Source organism: Macrosteles quadrilineatus, unplaced genomic scaffold (assembly GCF_028750875.1).
Source record: "Macrosteles quadrilineatus isolate MER2022 unplaced genomic scaffold, UCM_ALF_1.0 Scaffold_3__2_contigs__length_128488019, whole genome shotgun sequence".
NCBI classification, from domain to species: domain Eukaryota; kingdom Metazoa; phylum Arthropoda; class Insecta; order Hemiptera; family Cicadellidae; genus Macrosteles; species Macrosteles quadrilineatus.
In genome coordinates, this window is record NW_026542596.1 from 35411043 (window position 1) to 35426123 (window position 15081).

The following is a 15081-nucleotide window of genomic DNA, read 5'->3' on the forward strand; positions in this document are numbered from 1 at the left end:
ATCTGTAACATCACAAGACACTAGGTGAGTGGTGTGGACATTGAGCTCTGGGACATGGATGCGTACCAGGAGATATCCGTCGTCCGGGCCTACCGCTGCCTCAGCGTCGTCCTCCATACTGCCTCACTTCATCTGTAACATCACAAGACACTAGGTGAGAAAACGAAGGAAGCCAGAAAAACAAGGATCTTGGGAACTGCGAGGAAAACACGAACGATTGAAGAAAATTGGAAGATGAGGTCGTACTGCTTCGGTTATAGGTGCGAAGAGTTCAGGGCGTTGAGGATAGTGTCCAGAAGACGAAAAAAAAAGAAGTAATAAGAAGAACTAAGAATCTATAGGAAAGCGCTTTGGTTATTAAATCGATTGTGGAAGGACCGATGACTTAGGCCAACCGGTTGCACCATGAAACTGCTAATCGATCTTTTCAAAGTAAAAATTCTTCGTTAGGAGTTAAAGTTTAATAAAACCATTGACTACATATACCTATTATTCGAATTTTACTTGTTTTGACTGTCCTTGTCATGAATATACAAATGTAGCTGGAAAGGTTTCTGTAAAAGACATCATATTTTTAGTTAGATAAACAAGGTGCTAACATCTTCCAAAGTAAACACGTTGAGTAGTAACACCTGGGAGTGCTAACGCTACTCAACAGTGAAGTCCCTGCATAGTTTTGAGTAATTTTAATAGGTGAAATAGTTCACATTGCAGTTACTAATAGGCACATAGGGAGTCCAATAAACAAAAAGAGAAATTAAATTCATTGTTATTAACAGAAAATAATTTGTTATAAATTTACAAAGGATAAGGAGAAATTCTAAAGTCGGATTGCAACGGTAATGAGACAGTTTGGCGTAAATCCTTCACCTGAAACCGAAGCGGTTTTGATCCCTCCCAATGACGCCTCCACATAGTAAATCTCATTTTTGTAACTATAAGGGAAGATAAAAGAAATCTCCAAGATACGTTCAATCTGTTTAAAGAGTACATCCCAGTATCTATGATGGTTTTCACTTAGTTAAATGTGCATACGTAAGAATGTTCCACCAAAATCTTCAGTAAAATGCAATCTTTAAACTTGATGACTTTAATTTCGATATTCTGATTGAATCCACAAAACCATATGAAATTCTCCAACGACTATTCCTTTACATCTGCCAAAAACGTGAACTTGGATCATATCAGCAACATACTATACAATGCAGTTCGTATTTTAGAGTGATCAATGAGTAAGTGACTTTTTATATATAGATTGCATTGATCGCATTAGAGTTATGTTGAACACTATGATGGTACAGTAATTGTTATTATTTTTAATATCAGACTGGGCTGTCCAGATATAAAATATCACGTGACAAAACATGACAGTGGACTGCTGGTCTATTGTGACATACTGTCCTCGTTCAATAGAATCATCGCCATGTCGCTTTATCTGCTTATGTCATATTTTTGGCACGAAAGAAAATTTTATATATTGCTTAAAGGATTGATTAAACTCCGAAATAACAGTATTTAATGGTTAGAGTGGTCAATAAAAAAATAAACAACACCGTATTACCTAACTATTCTCTGATGAAATTATTATAAATACCTTTAGTGTGAATCACAGATTTTCCTTCTCAAAACGTGCATATTTTATGTTAATAGCTAATACTCGTTCAATAAACCCCGTAAAAATGTCAATGGCGTTTAAAATCGTTAACATCTAAGAGAAACGTTGATTAAAGTGAAAGCAAAGCGCGTTGTTACCTCCTATTCAGTGTGTAATTACTGAAGAAAAATTACTTTCAAACTATAGTATTGACTTAAAAAACACCCCTTTAAGTCGTACGTATTCATAGTGCAAGTCCTAAAACAAAATTACTTTCAAACAATAGAATTAATATATGAAAACAAAATCATGCCTTTAAGTCCTTTGACATAATATTTGTAAAAAGATTTTTAATTTGATGGTTAAACCGATAAAAAATCACAATTGAAAAAAATTCCACAAATCTCTCATAGGGAAGAAAGGTTGTTTTTATTTACAAAAAATATGGGCCATTCAAATTTGTATAAAGTTGTAAAAAATTTTCAAAACACAGCCAAGATTTGAACACAAGTAAACATAGGTTTCGCTCTGGTTTCTCCTTTGATACCTGAACACTTTGCACTGTCACTGTCACAGACAGTCAAAGGGACGTTGAACGGTTCTGTTTACACTTTTCGTTGACGTTAACTGTGGCTTTGGCCAAACTTGCGATGGGACTCCCCAGAGGAAAACATATGTGTAAAATATTACGTACTCAGCTATAATTCAAGTTTGAAATAAGGTAAACAAATAGATGAATATGCCATATGAATATGGGGGGGGTTGTAGGCTGAACATGTAAAACCAATTCATGTATTTTCGTTACTCTGATGGAATTGATTTTCCGAAAATATATTCTCAACAAACCTAAGGCAAACCTTAGGCTCCGTGGTAACCTATTAAACATAGAGGATAAAAACAGAGGTGGCTGTGCTTGTACTCCGGTTTGGGGTAAATCTCAGGAAATGAGGTCTCTAGCATAGGAAAGCGTGTCCTACGAGAATCTAATCTTGGAGTTGCTCGCAAAGGTTGGGCTCTCGGATATACCACTGTTGGGAATGTTTTAACATTATTCCACCAATAAGAACATGTCTTCCACTGTTCAACGCATGATATATCATATGTAAAAAAATAGTTCTTACAATTCCACCGAAAACGATCATTTACAACAAATTAAATCTATTCTACAAGCTTTATTAGTCGTGAAATCATTCACTATAAAATTTAAGATAACACAAACTAAATTTATAACACTAAATGAATAAAACAAACTTTTAATGTTTTTAAAGAATACATTCATGTTGCTGAACTAGTTTTGAAAACAGTTTAATGGTATAGAACATCACATACAGCTCCGTTTAGATGTGAAAAGAGCTTAACTCTAGAACCTGCACTTAACCTTGCAATAATTATTCACTCGGTCAATGAGAAAGTCAAGTATTCAACTGGGATGAGTCAAAAGGTGACCTTAACCTTAGAGTTCATTTGGTGTTCAAGCGTCAATGAATGTGCCTTTTCATGATTTTTCTTTTTCCCTTTTAACCTTTTCAAAGTAAGATAAACGTTTTAAGATGTTGACAGATATAGAATGTCAATTGGTAATTTTTTTTAACGATGATTGGTTATTACATTATTAATTTACAATTGTATTAAATCAACCAAACTATTACAATTAATTTACCTATCTTAGTCAAAGATATCCATACTTAGCCTATAGTTAAAAGAACAGCCTTAAGGCTATGTAAAATACATTTGGAGAACAATTTGCATGTCTTCAAATGTCAATAGTTGAGAGTTCCCAGGTAAAAGTTTTTTAAAAAGATTTTTTAACGATAACAAATTATAAGAATGTTTAACTATTAATGTCACTAATATGAGCAAAGCTGTTGAATTCTGAAACCTTATTCGAATACATATCAAACACTTGGCTACATTGGGGTCTTTAACTCATGAGTACCGTAGTTAAAGAAATCCATTTATATAACCGGCTTAGAGTGTCGAAATTCAATTTTTTTCTAAAACTCATGGTTTCATAGTTACAAAATAAGGGGAAATAACATTGCTATACCAATAGAACCTAGGGTATCGGGAATATTTTATTATTTAAAAATCATTTCACTTGGCAAAACCTGCCATGCATTGTAGTGTATAGAAGTATATATAGACTTAAATCAGCGGTGAACAACTTTTCCAAACGTTTTGAAGCAAGTGAACTGAATGTAATAATTTTCAGAGATATCCAACAGTATTGATACTCTGAACATAGGGAGGAGCGACATGGCTGGGTAGATTTGAATATTTTACTATCGGCCAACCTAAAACGATATTGCGTTCCGAGTTTCATTGCTACAGAACTTTCATGTGAATAAAAACATTTGTTCAGGCATATGTAGGAAAACCGAACACATGCCTACTATACATCTTTGAAATAACAAAAATGCAAAACTTTTTATCTTCAAATGCTTATACAGTATTCGAAAATTTACTAGTGTTGGATTATACTATTCTAGAGGTCGGATGGTTGGTTTATTTCAGTTTTATCTGATTACACAATTCATATTTTGACTTTTATAAGCGTCTTGTATCTAATGACTACACAATCTTTTCATAGTAAGCTAAACTTGATTTTTCATACGTATTACATTTAAGAAGTTAACAATAGTAGTTATGGATTTTTTAGCTTATTTTTTTTATTTGTCTTGTCACTAATTTGAAAGAATTTGTATTTGCAGAAGTAGGATCTTTTTACATAGCTACCACCATACAATATGTATGTAAGAATACAAAATTTAAGTTTAAAGTTATGGCTTCGACCTAACCCAACCTAAACCAACACAACCTTAAACAGCCAAATTTTAAACAGGATTTGTAGATGATAATAATAGCATTTCAACCTGAAAAAATATATAGAGGTATATAGCGAATCATCGGGACCGGTAACTTAGTGATTCAAAATCCACATAGAGCACAACTATTTAAGTAACGAAATATTTGGTTCCAAGACGACTTGTGTTACAAACAAATATTTTCAAAACCTTAAATCTGATAGATAATAATGACATTATTAATTTAACTAATAATTTCTATACATACTTACTAAAGGTACGGTGACTGTTATTAAATTCAAACGTAAATACAAGAACGTTGCACCTTTATAATAATTTATACAACAAATACCTAGTATCCATTTAGTGATGTTGACAAGCTATTCATTCGTTCAACATACTGACGACACTTCTGTGTTAATTGCGACATTACCTCCATAATTACACGGTTAAACAACTATGTCATGTGATCTATTGTTGCCACTCTCCATACCTTGTAACTAACTTGAGTTGAATAGTTTACTGCAATTTTAATAGCATAAATATTTAAATAGCAGCATTTAATGATTAAATTGTTTTGTTTGGTGATAGAAAACGATTGTATTCTTACTTTAAAACGTACGGGTATGACATGGACGGACATTTTCTCATGTTAATTCATAACAAAAATAAAGTTAACAAAAAAGATAAAACAAACAACCTCATTTTTCGCAAATATGAAGTGAACAAATCACATATTGTATTTTATGTAAAAGGTTTATCCAAACATGCATTTACTACACAAAACCTGGTGAATAAATATGCCTTTTTAGCTTCGTTGAAAATAAAAGTTGAATTTATCCCTTGAAGGGTGAATTTTAAATGTTTTAAAGTCGAACAATGACAAGTTTCCGTCAAACGATGGAAATACCGTCAAGAACGATCACTGAAAACCTGTTTACTTATAATTGATGATTTTGCTTTGAGAGACAAATACACCGCTTGTTCTGCGTATAATTGTTAGGAAATAAATATTATTTTTCCTGGAAGGATGTAGGAAAAGTAAAATCATTTCAAACGTTAAATGAATGAAAGGGAATAAATTAATCAGACATTTTTACATTGAGCGTATGTATTGCGATATGTCCGAAATTAGATCACGTATCTACAAGAGGAATTTTATATTGCAGTCGTATATAAAATATGGAAACAAAAACATTTACTAAAACATTTTAAATTTTAATTTTATGGCCATTGAACATATTAGCGGCAATGTATGTGCAATATGTTTTATAACCATAAAAGATGGTTTTATTTTACTATACAAATAATAAATAAATAAATAAGAAGTACTTTTTATAGCTCCAACGTATAATTTTATCAGAACTACTATTTTCTCACTTTATTATCACTTTATTGTCACTTAATGTAAATTTGTAAAACTTACATATATTTCATATATTTGAAATATGTATGTTACAAATACATATATTTCATATTTCTTTCTTCTTATCCTTATCACATTTAAGACGTTTACGAGGGCACAAGGGAAATCTATTTACTTACAGTTTAATTATATTTCATTTAATTACAATAAGAATAACGAAATTTTCAACGGTTACAGTAATCAGCAAATTATCAGATAAATGCGAGTGTCAGGGATAATCTAATTACCCAATTAGGGAATCCGCTTTGGAATCCAATCGGAATTGATTACACTAAATGTAATAAAGATTGATTACTCGTCAACTTAACTACAATTGATTATATTTGGAAAAAAGCAAAGGAAGCAAAAGGAAGCCAGCTTGTATTGACGGTTGGATGACTTGAAGTTGGAATCCGTACAAACGAGGAATCCGGTTAGCAGAAAATCTACACAAGTGTTCGCTGATTTGGAAAACAAGATTTAAGACTTTGTTATGATAAACTAGGAAAATAAGATTCTTGTTGAAGCCACTGAAGTACTATTAACTAAATAAAATACTGTTCTTACAAAAAAAGCATCATTATACAGTAATCAATATATTATTTCTCAAACTATATATATAGATTATGTTGCTCTTGTGGATATAAACAAGGTGTTTATGTTTTATTGTTATAGATTAAATACTGATTGGAAATAATAATTGTATTTTATATTTACCATGGTTAGCTTAATTAAATAATAATTTAGAGTATGATACGGTTTGTTCAGTTAGAAGAGAATGTTGGCCTAACTATTTTATTTTACAACACTGTTAGACTATTTTATGCAGTATAAAATGACTCCTTTTAAATTGTGTATGTACCACGAATCCTAGAAAGTATTCATGGTATACCGTATACCTAACCTATGCACCTTTATATATGCTATTCCGTTTTACAAGACCCCCGAAATATTTTACAGTCAAAGTGATTATATAAAAAATCAACCGCAACACATCTTGCAACTACAAACTGTTATTTTGAATGTATCGTCAATGGCTAAATATTACAGTCTACGATGTATTCTTTCGACGAAATATGTTTTATAATCCTCGTAAAAATAATGTGCCGTTTTTATTCTACCTCAAAGAAATATATTTAAAACACTAAACTAACGAAAATCCGTTGGTGAGTTGTAACGAAGTTTTGAATTAAGTCGCATTGTAGAGCGCGCGATCAGCCATTCATGTGTACTTAAGCGGTATTTTGATTTTTGATTTTTGATTCTAGTAAATAAGAAAAATTAGGTCCTACCCGTTACAGAGTATAAAAACAGAAAACTTATTGAATAATTTAAAAAGAGAATTAGCTATACACATGATACCGTAATTCAAAAGGATTAACGGTACTTTTCACTTCGACACACCAGGTCAGGCTAGGTTATTTTGTCCATTTAAAATATATTTACTTTCATCTAACCCGTAAGGTTACCTAAACTAACTTAACCTAGCCTACTGTGGACGTAAAAGAAAAGTACCGGTCTCAAATAGTGATCCGATTTGCAAAAAATAAACCAATCGCCAGTTATCGGATATTTATCTAACGATGTAAAGTCAATAACTCGTTCAATACCTAACCTCAAATTTACAGCTGTGGTCCACGTGACAGTCGCAGCGCGCATGCGTGTTGTCCAGCGACGCGCTGATTGGCCGCGAGTGGGCAGCGGCGCGCCACGCTGGGAATGACGGCGTATTGCGCAACGTGAAAGCGAATTGCGCGTGGTATGTGACCCACCCTGCGCACTATGGCACTACAGACGGCTCCTTATGTAAGGTTATTGTAGCACGGAGTTAGTGTAACTCTTTAATTGATTAAGTTTGTGTATATCTTTCAGCGCCTAAAATTAGGCAGTGTGAGTCTGAAAACGAGTCTATTGTTCGAAAATTGTTTTTTATAATTGAATCCTGCTCTTCGGAAGATAGATGTAGGTCTACCGTTGAATTGGCGATACTATTGGCAGCCGTTTTGCATGCGTAGTAGCAATCCATCTTGGAGGCAAGCTAAAAATTAAACTAATTGTAACGTAATTAACACCTCGTACACAAGACAGTCTGCGTTTACATTATGGCTTTTTCTACTGTGACAAGAAAGCTGTGAATCTTGAAATACATACAGGAGTTTCATAACACAAATGTTTCCCTAAACTTGTAACAATGAGTATACACTACGACTTATTCTTAAAATGCAAATCCTTTCAATGGAAACGTTTAAATTAAAGTAAAGGACTCGAAAGAAGTAGGATCCATTTCCATATTGCGACATCTAGAAAGCCAAAAGAAGTCAAGGGTGGTTGTCAAGAGGGAGGGGAAATGAATGATGGCACTCAAGATTTGAGGGCAAATAACTTGTTACTTGTTAATGCTAACTTAATTGTTTCCTTGAATTAAAGATATTTCATATTATTTTAAATAAATAGTTTGGTGTGTTAAAAGTACCTGTATGAATAGTTTCTCCTGATTTCCGCCTGTTACATATAAATACAGGGGGGGGATTGGTGTTGGTGAACATTTTAAAATTAGACCTTTTAATGACAATAGTAAGTTTTTGAATCTCTAAAACTAGGGCATTTATGAGAGAGCCAAGTTAAGACTTGTTCATAAATATTTGCCAATACAACTAAAACTCATGGCTAACTAGGCAAAAAAGCAAATTAGCTCATTGGTAATGAAATTAACAATACAGGGGTACAAAAATGTGAGCTTGATTTGTCGTTAAACAGTGACTTATGGTGTAATTGGAGTTGCGTTTAAAATCACCCTGTATATTACATGCAGTCTTTAAGAACACAGCAATCAAACTATAAAAATAACAAAAAGTAAAAAAAAAATTCAATAATAACCACTGTAAAAAGCTATTTAATTTTTTTTATAAAATAGAAGCAGATACGAAATAAACGTTCAAGTTTCTACATTGACTTTAAAAGATCTGTTTGCTGCTTGACTTTTTAAGATATAACATTGAAAAGTTGTATAGAAGAGTAAATAACATTTCTGATTATAGTGGAATTCAATCCCTTTAAACTCAATTCTCCCAGAACTATTGGAAACTCTTTATAAAATGTCAATCTTTTGTGGCAACCTTTTGTACATTGAGGATCTTTAATAGCTTTCTCTTTGTCGCCCCAAATACTTCTTTTTTGCTATCCTTTAGAATGGAGACGATAATATTTCGTATTAAATTACAGGAAGCTCCATTAGTCTTAACAATATAAAACCAACAGTTTTCTTGGCAAATTTATTCACCGTACTCAAAATTCTACTGCAGATTGCTGTTATTTAATGCATGTAGTCCATCTTTAATACTTAAGACCATGATCAATTTCGGTCTGTAGGCCTATTACAAGAAATTATGTAAATTTAAATCTATAAGATAAGACGTATGTATGTACACCCTATGGACTCCAAACCGCTCGACAGATCGTAATGACACCTTCAGGAAATATTAAGGATGTAATTATTAAATATTATTCATGGATAGTTTGTGTGAGGTTTGGTGCAGATCCGTCCAAAGGGCTACACCAACTAAACAATTTGATTCTGTGATTTTCAATAGTATTAAAAAGTTACAAGGTTTACCAACAGGGTGCAGCACTATTATTTGTTTAAATTTATGACAACAGCTAATTTGAACCAAGCAGCAACCAAAAGCTGTAATACAAATTGAGAACTATAACTGAATATATAATTGTTAAGACGATATTACAGAAATGAATAGTTATAAGCTGAACTAGCTTTCTCAAATTGAATAAAAAACGACTAATTAATATATACATTATCACGAATTTTTACGATAATTTTAAATTCATGAAATTTTCAGCCTATCATTTCACACCAATCACTTCAGCGACAAACAATCAAAACCCCCTGATGAAAGCAATCCACCCTCCAACGTGGGGGAAATCGTATTTTACGAAATGAAATAATAAAAACGGGGGGGGGGGAATCAGATGGGTCGATGTTTTCAGGTCGGCTGTTGTGGGATGTGATGTTTTCAGGACCCGCAGTAGCCCTTGAGGAGGCTGGAAACTGTGAGTCGATATTACCATGCCAACACCACACTCCATGTACACGCTCTGGACCCTGGCTGACGGCGGCACCTCTTCCGTCAACTCGCTAGGGCGCTAGGGAGTATTTAACTGATACTACTACATTGTATAAGGTATACAGTCGGATGAGGGGGAAATTGAATAATGTATTGACGATATGTTTGTCAACTTTTGTGGTACGTTGTAGAATTGGCCTACTAAGGCATGTGACACATTAAGTATACATTAACAGTTTTACATTTTCAATGCTGCATAAACTCAGGTTCCATTCCTTTGTCATAATTTTATCAATGTAAAAAGATATTTTAAAATAACATACTGTCGGGGAATTTATTTATTCTACGAATAAATGGTAGTTTATGCCATAGGTTTTCCGTGTAAACGATGAATTTAACGTGGTTTTAGCGAATTTCCCTATAGGGAAGTAGCTATTACCGTAGGTCTCATGGTAAGACCTAAGCCCGGGACCGATTTACTTTTTCATTTTGATGTCCCCAGAGGCCAAAAACACCATTCGTTCAAATTTTTATACATCTATATATATATATATATATATATATATATATATATATATATATATATATATGTGTCCATCCGCACGATAACTTGAGTAATTTTTGTCCGATTTTGATAAAATTTGGTTTGAAGGTGTAAGGCGGGATAAACTTGAATGAGTTCGCGAACCAGCATGATCGGACTATAGGAACGGGGGTTTATGGGGGGTTTTATGGGGTAAAAATAGGTTTTTCCCATTTTCGACCCTAAAAACACAAAATTTCACAATTTCTTTTTAAACCATTTTGTAGAGCTTAAAAAAACAAATAATTTAGTATATTGAAGCGTTATTATGCGCCTAATCGTTACGGAGAAAATTCAAAAAAATTGTAATTTTAAAATTCCCATGTTATTCTTATGGAGAATAAGTCAACTGTTGTAGTTTGCTTGTTTATGAACATATTTTGATCGATTTTGGAAAATACTTTTATTTCTTACTAAACTATTATCATTTTATAAAAAAATCTTTTTTACCATCCCTGTTGCAGCAAACCTAAGTACTCGTTAAACTAATTCTATTTAAATAGGAAATAAATGTGCTATTTTTATGGAGGCATTTTAGTGTAAATCCAATCAGGTTAATGGAAATTCGCTTAGTCTGCAGGTTTGCTGCGGCGGGGGTATTTACTGAGCAGTTCGATACTTGAACCATTGACTTGCATCTCAAACACATACTGAAAACGAAAAAAATACGTTGAAAACGAAGGTTTTTCTCATTTTGTTCCGGCTTTCGAAGGCCCACTCGACGTAATTTTATTCAAAATTTAGATACTTTGAAAGAAATAAATGTTCCAATAATAAAAAGAAATATTGGATTAACATTGCATTAAATTAATATTGGATTTCATTACTTCGGAATTTCCGACTTGTTCAAGCACGTTGGATAAAATTATATCGTCGTCTCAACAGAGAAATGTATTGCATAGATAAATAAATCTACGTTTGGTATCCTGAATGAAAGAACTATAAAATTACACAATCATGTATTGCCTACATTGGCATAAAAATACACAAAATCAAAATTTCTACATTAGCACACTCAACCATTCACTTATCCACTCACAGTCCTTTCTCTCAAATTTCGGCAATTGAATTTCAGCGAAAGTAAAACTGAAACCGCAATAATCGCCAATTTCCAGACAACGTACCTAGTATTTTGAATAGGTAAAATGAAAGAGGAAAGCTCTATAGATTACAACTTCACTTCCTACTCGTATTTAATAAACAAACAGTCGTTGACCGCATAATCAGGTGAGATGAAGGGAAAGTGAACAAGGTTAGCGACTAACAATGAGGGCGGTGACGTCACTGGAGCGATATGACAGGATGACGACAGTGTAAAAACAATTTCTACGATTGTTAGAGTATGCTAATGAATGAGCCAAATTCTGGAATACAAAGTGCATGGCGAATACATCTCAAAGTTTTAGTTAATATGCTTTTTTAGCAACAGATCTTCGTTAGAAAATATCAAGACCAGGGTTTGTGCCGCCACTTTACGAAAAAAATGTTATAAAAGCCACTGGCGTAGAAAAACACAATAAACGAATAAAAAATCAAAATTATTTGGATATCAGCTAAAAAAAATACTTCTAGAGTTGTAGAATGCGTTTTGTGTTGATAGTGGGACCTTGATGCTATTTTCTCTCTTTATACTAACTACTTCCACATACTTTAACATTGTCTGTGCTTTAACGTTTCGAAGTTTAATTTAACTTTTATGTCGGTTATTGATACTAACTTCGATCTGTTGTTAGATTAATTGCTCAAAAAAGAGCTTAAATACAGCTTGTCAACTAAGTCTAAGGTCGAAGTTTTGGTTTATGTGCTAAAAAATGTTTATACACACGCGTAAGTATTTTTTGAAATGTTTGTACAGCGTTTATGGACTGAAATGACACAATTTACATTAAATGTGCATTGAAATTGCTCGACCACAGTGATTAGATTAATGGTAAAAAGATTACGATGATACAGACAAAAAATCGGTTGATAACACATACAAACACATAGTTTTTTTTCCACTGTTTAATTATTTTGTTGTACCATTAAAGTAGCTCAGTAAGCAATAGGCACAATTCATATAACAGACTTCCTAAAGTTACAATGGGAGCGTGATCGTGACAAATTGTGAGAATGCATTCACAGATTCTCCAATAGATCATCAGACAGAATCCATCAGTGACCGCAGACGTCCGCTACGTGTCCGCAGTCCGCAATACGTCCGCATGGACCGCACACCCGCATCAGTGACAACCAATCATGTTCGTGACCACGACACTTCCGCTACTTTCGCCTACCCTGCCCTGCCTCTCAAACCCACACATACCCAAACATGTTGATATAGACTTATATGCACAGTGTCGATATAAACGCATATCCAAACATGTGGATGGAAACGTACACACAAACTTATATCGATAAAACGTTCTACAGAATATCCCAAAACAATCTGTTGGCTTCTACAAGTATCAGACGATTTTTTTAATATACGCCCAAAGATGTGTCGATACATACATGTACACCCAAACATGACGATAGAATCCGATACCCTACGATCGATTTTCCAAACATAGATAGACGAGTACAAACATGTGTTTATTGACACACATACCCAGACAATATACCCGTAGCGCATAAACAAACACATGTGATAAATAAACATACCTAGATATTCGCCGACGCCCGGAGGCCCAGGGAAAGCTGAACACAATCGAAACTACATCACTGAGTATCGACAGATCACAGCTTAGAGAACAAGTGTGAAAGTTATCTGAAGAAATCCGTGAGACTTATAGTTTCTTTGCTGCTGTTATTGAGCATGAAACTCAATTTTGTAAATCTAAACATCGAAACTGTAAAAAAACATTAGAATTGCACCTTAGAACCTGTACACATACCTTGTATACGTCAAGAGGTTTAGTGCACTTAGTGCACTTTATTCTATTAAAACACCGACTTGTCAAAATAGTAAATCAATACCTACTACCTTTTAACTGTGATAAAAAGTTAGTTTAGGCTCAAAAGTACAAGGACATTTTCGTGTTGTGTAGGAGCATTGAGTATACACGTGAAATACAGCAAGATGGATGCGTGAGACCACCAGCAGGACTCACATAAAGTCTTAACGCGATGTGGCAACCAAAATAGTTATCTTGTACAGTAATACCAAAATTATCCCACACAATTGTCCTATAACTGGACATAAATCCTAAAGGAGCGAGAAAGACTATAGCTCATACCAACGTATCTTTATTAACACTACTACCCAATCTTTACTTCCTTGTCACATGCATTGCCGCGGAAGTATCGTCCTGTGCAGCCAGAGACAAGACACGCTTGCTGGATCTCTCTGTCTCTCCTACTTTGGCGCCGCCTTTGTACAGAACTACTCAGTATGCGACGTCAGCACACTGGAGTGATCTAGGAACAGGAAAACAGCTGACCGATTTGTATTTCTTTTACAACCACAAGTCCTTTTGAGAGTTTCAACATACTGATACGAAATTTGACAAGAAAATTCCCAGTGTTGATAAAAACCTGCACATAAATTTGTAAATGAAGAAGCATCTCAAAGTGCTTTGAAAAGAGTATATTATTTGGTTCTTTGAAATTTCTTCATTGCATCATAATGATACCGAATTCAACAAGAAAGATTCCCTGTAACCGTAGATTAAACCAGCAAATAAAATTGTAAATGAAGAAGCATCTCAAAAAGTCCTTTGGAGTGTGTATAACACAATACCGATACCGAATTCATCAAGAAAGATTCACTGTAACTGTTGATAAAACCCTGCAACTAATTTTGAAAATGAAGAAAAATGTCATAAAGTCATTTGAAGTGTCTGATATTGGGGATTGGGTTGAATCATTAACATGTAAATTTTAGAAGCCAAAAAACGTGGTGCTATCTGTTAAGATGGTCTACCAACTAATGACAATATTCTGTTTCAAGTGGTCCTGCATGGACTCCATCTATTTTCTTGGCTTCTAATTATTACATTACATGGAAAGTCTAAAATGATTGAATAAAATTTCCTCATGACACCATTATAATACTTAATTCGGCAAAAAATTGTAAAACATGAATTTTGAAGAAAATATCATTGTGACTATTACTAAATACCTGCAACCAAAATTTTAAATGATAAAGCGACTCTAAAAGTCCCTTGAAAGGTATCTAACGTCAAAGGGGTTTCCAACATGTCTTTATAAAACCATGCTAATACCAAAGTATCAGTATTAGGCCTATATCAGTACGATGTTGTTAGCCTGGCCGATAGGGTCTTTAGAGCAGGATGGATGGGTTGATAGGTTCGATACCAGCACAAAGATATTATAAATTTTTACTTCTTTCATCAACAAGAATTTCTGCTTCCCTTATTGAATTTCACTGGCGAAAACCCTCGACCACATCATGTAACAAAATACACCTTTATCTGAAATTTAAAATTAAGCCTACAGGATGAATCCACGTTTTTATCACTCGGTGGATACAATCTAATGTGTAAAACTTAACGATGTGGCCAGGAAGTGTAAATCTCGGTGTGAAGGCGAGAAGCTTCAGCTTCTGATCAAATATTTGCGAGGTTCGGAAGCCATTAGAGGGAGTGAGAGAGGAGATCCACTAATGAGGAACA

At 33.8% G+C, this 15081-nt stretch overlaps 1 long non-coding RNA gene across 2 annotated transcripts in view; it reads right to left on the minus strand.

Moving 5' to 3' along the window:
- The window catches only part of LOC128988324 (uncharacterized), a 163076-nt gene that overhangs the window by 211 nt on the left and 147784 nt on the right, over positions 1-15081 (minus strand). The window contains exon 3 of one of the 2 annotated variants that reach the window (XR_008490358.1): positions 48-132. The exons of the other annotated variant lie outside the window; for it this stretch is intronic. This is a non-coding gene — a long non-coding RNA (uncharacterized LOC128988324). Of the gene's footprint in view, positions 1-47; positions 133-15081 lie in introns of those variants that run through there. 2 annotated transcript variants of the gene reach the window in all.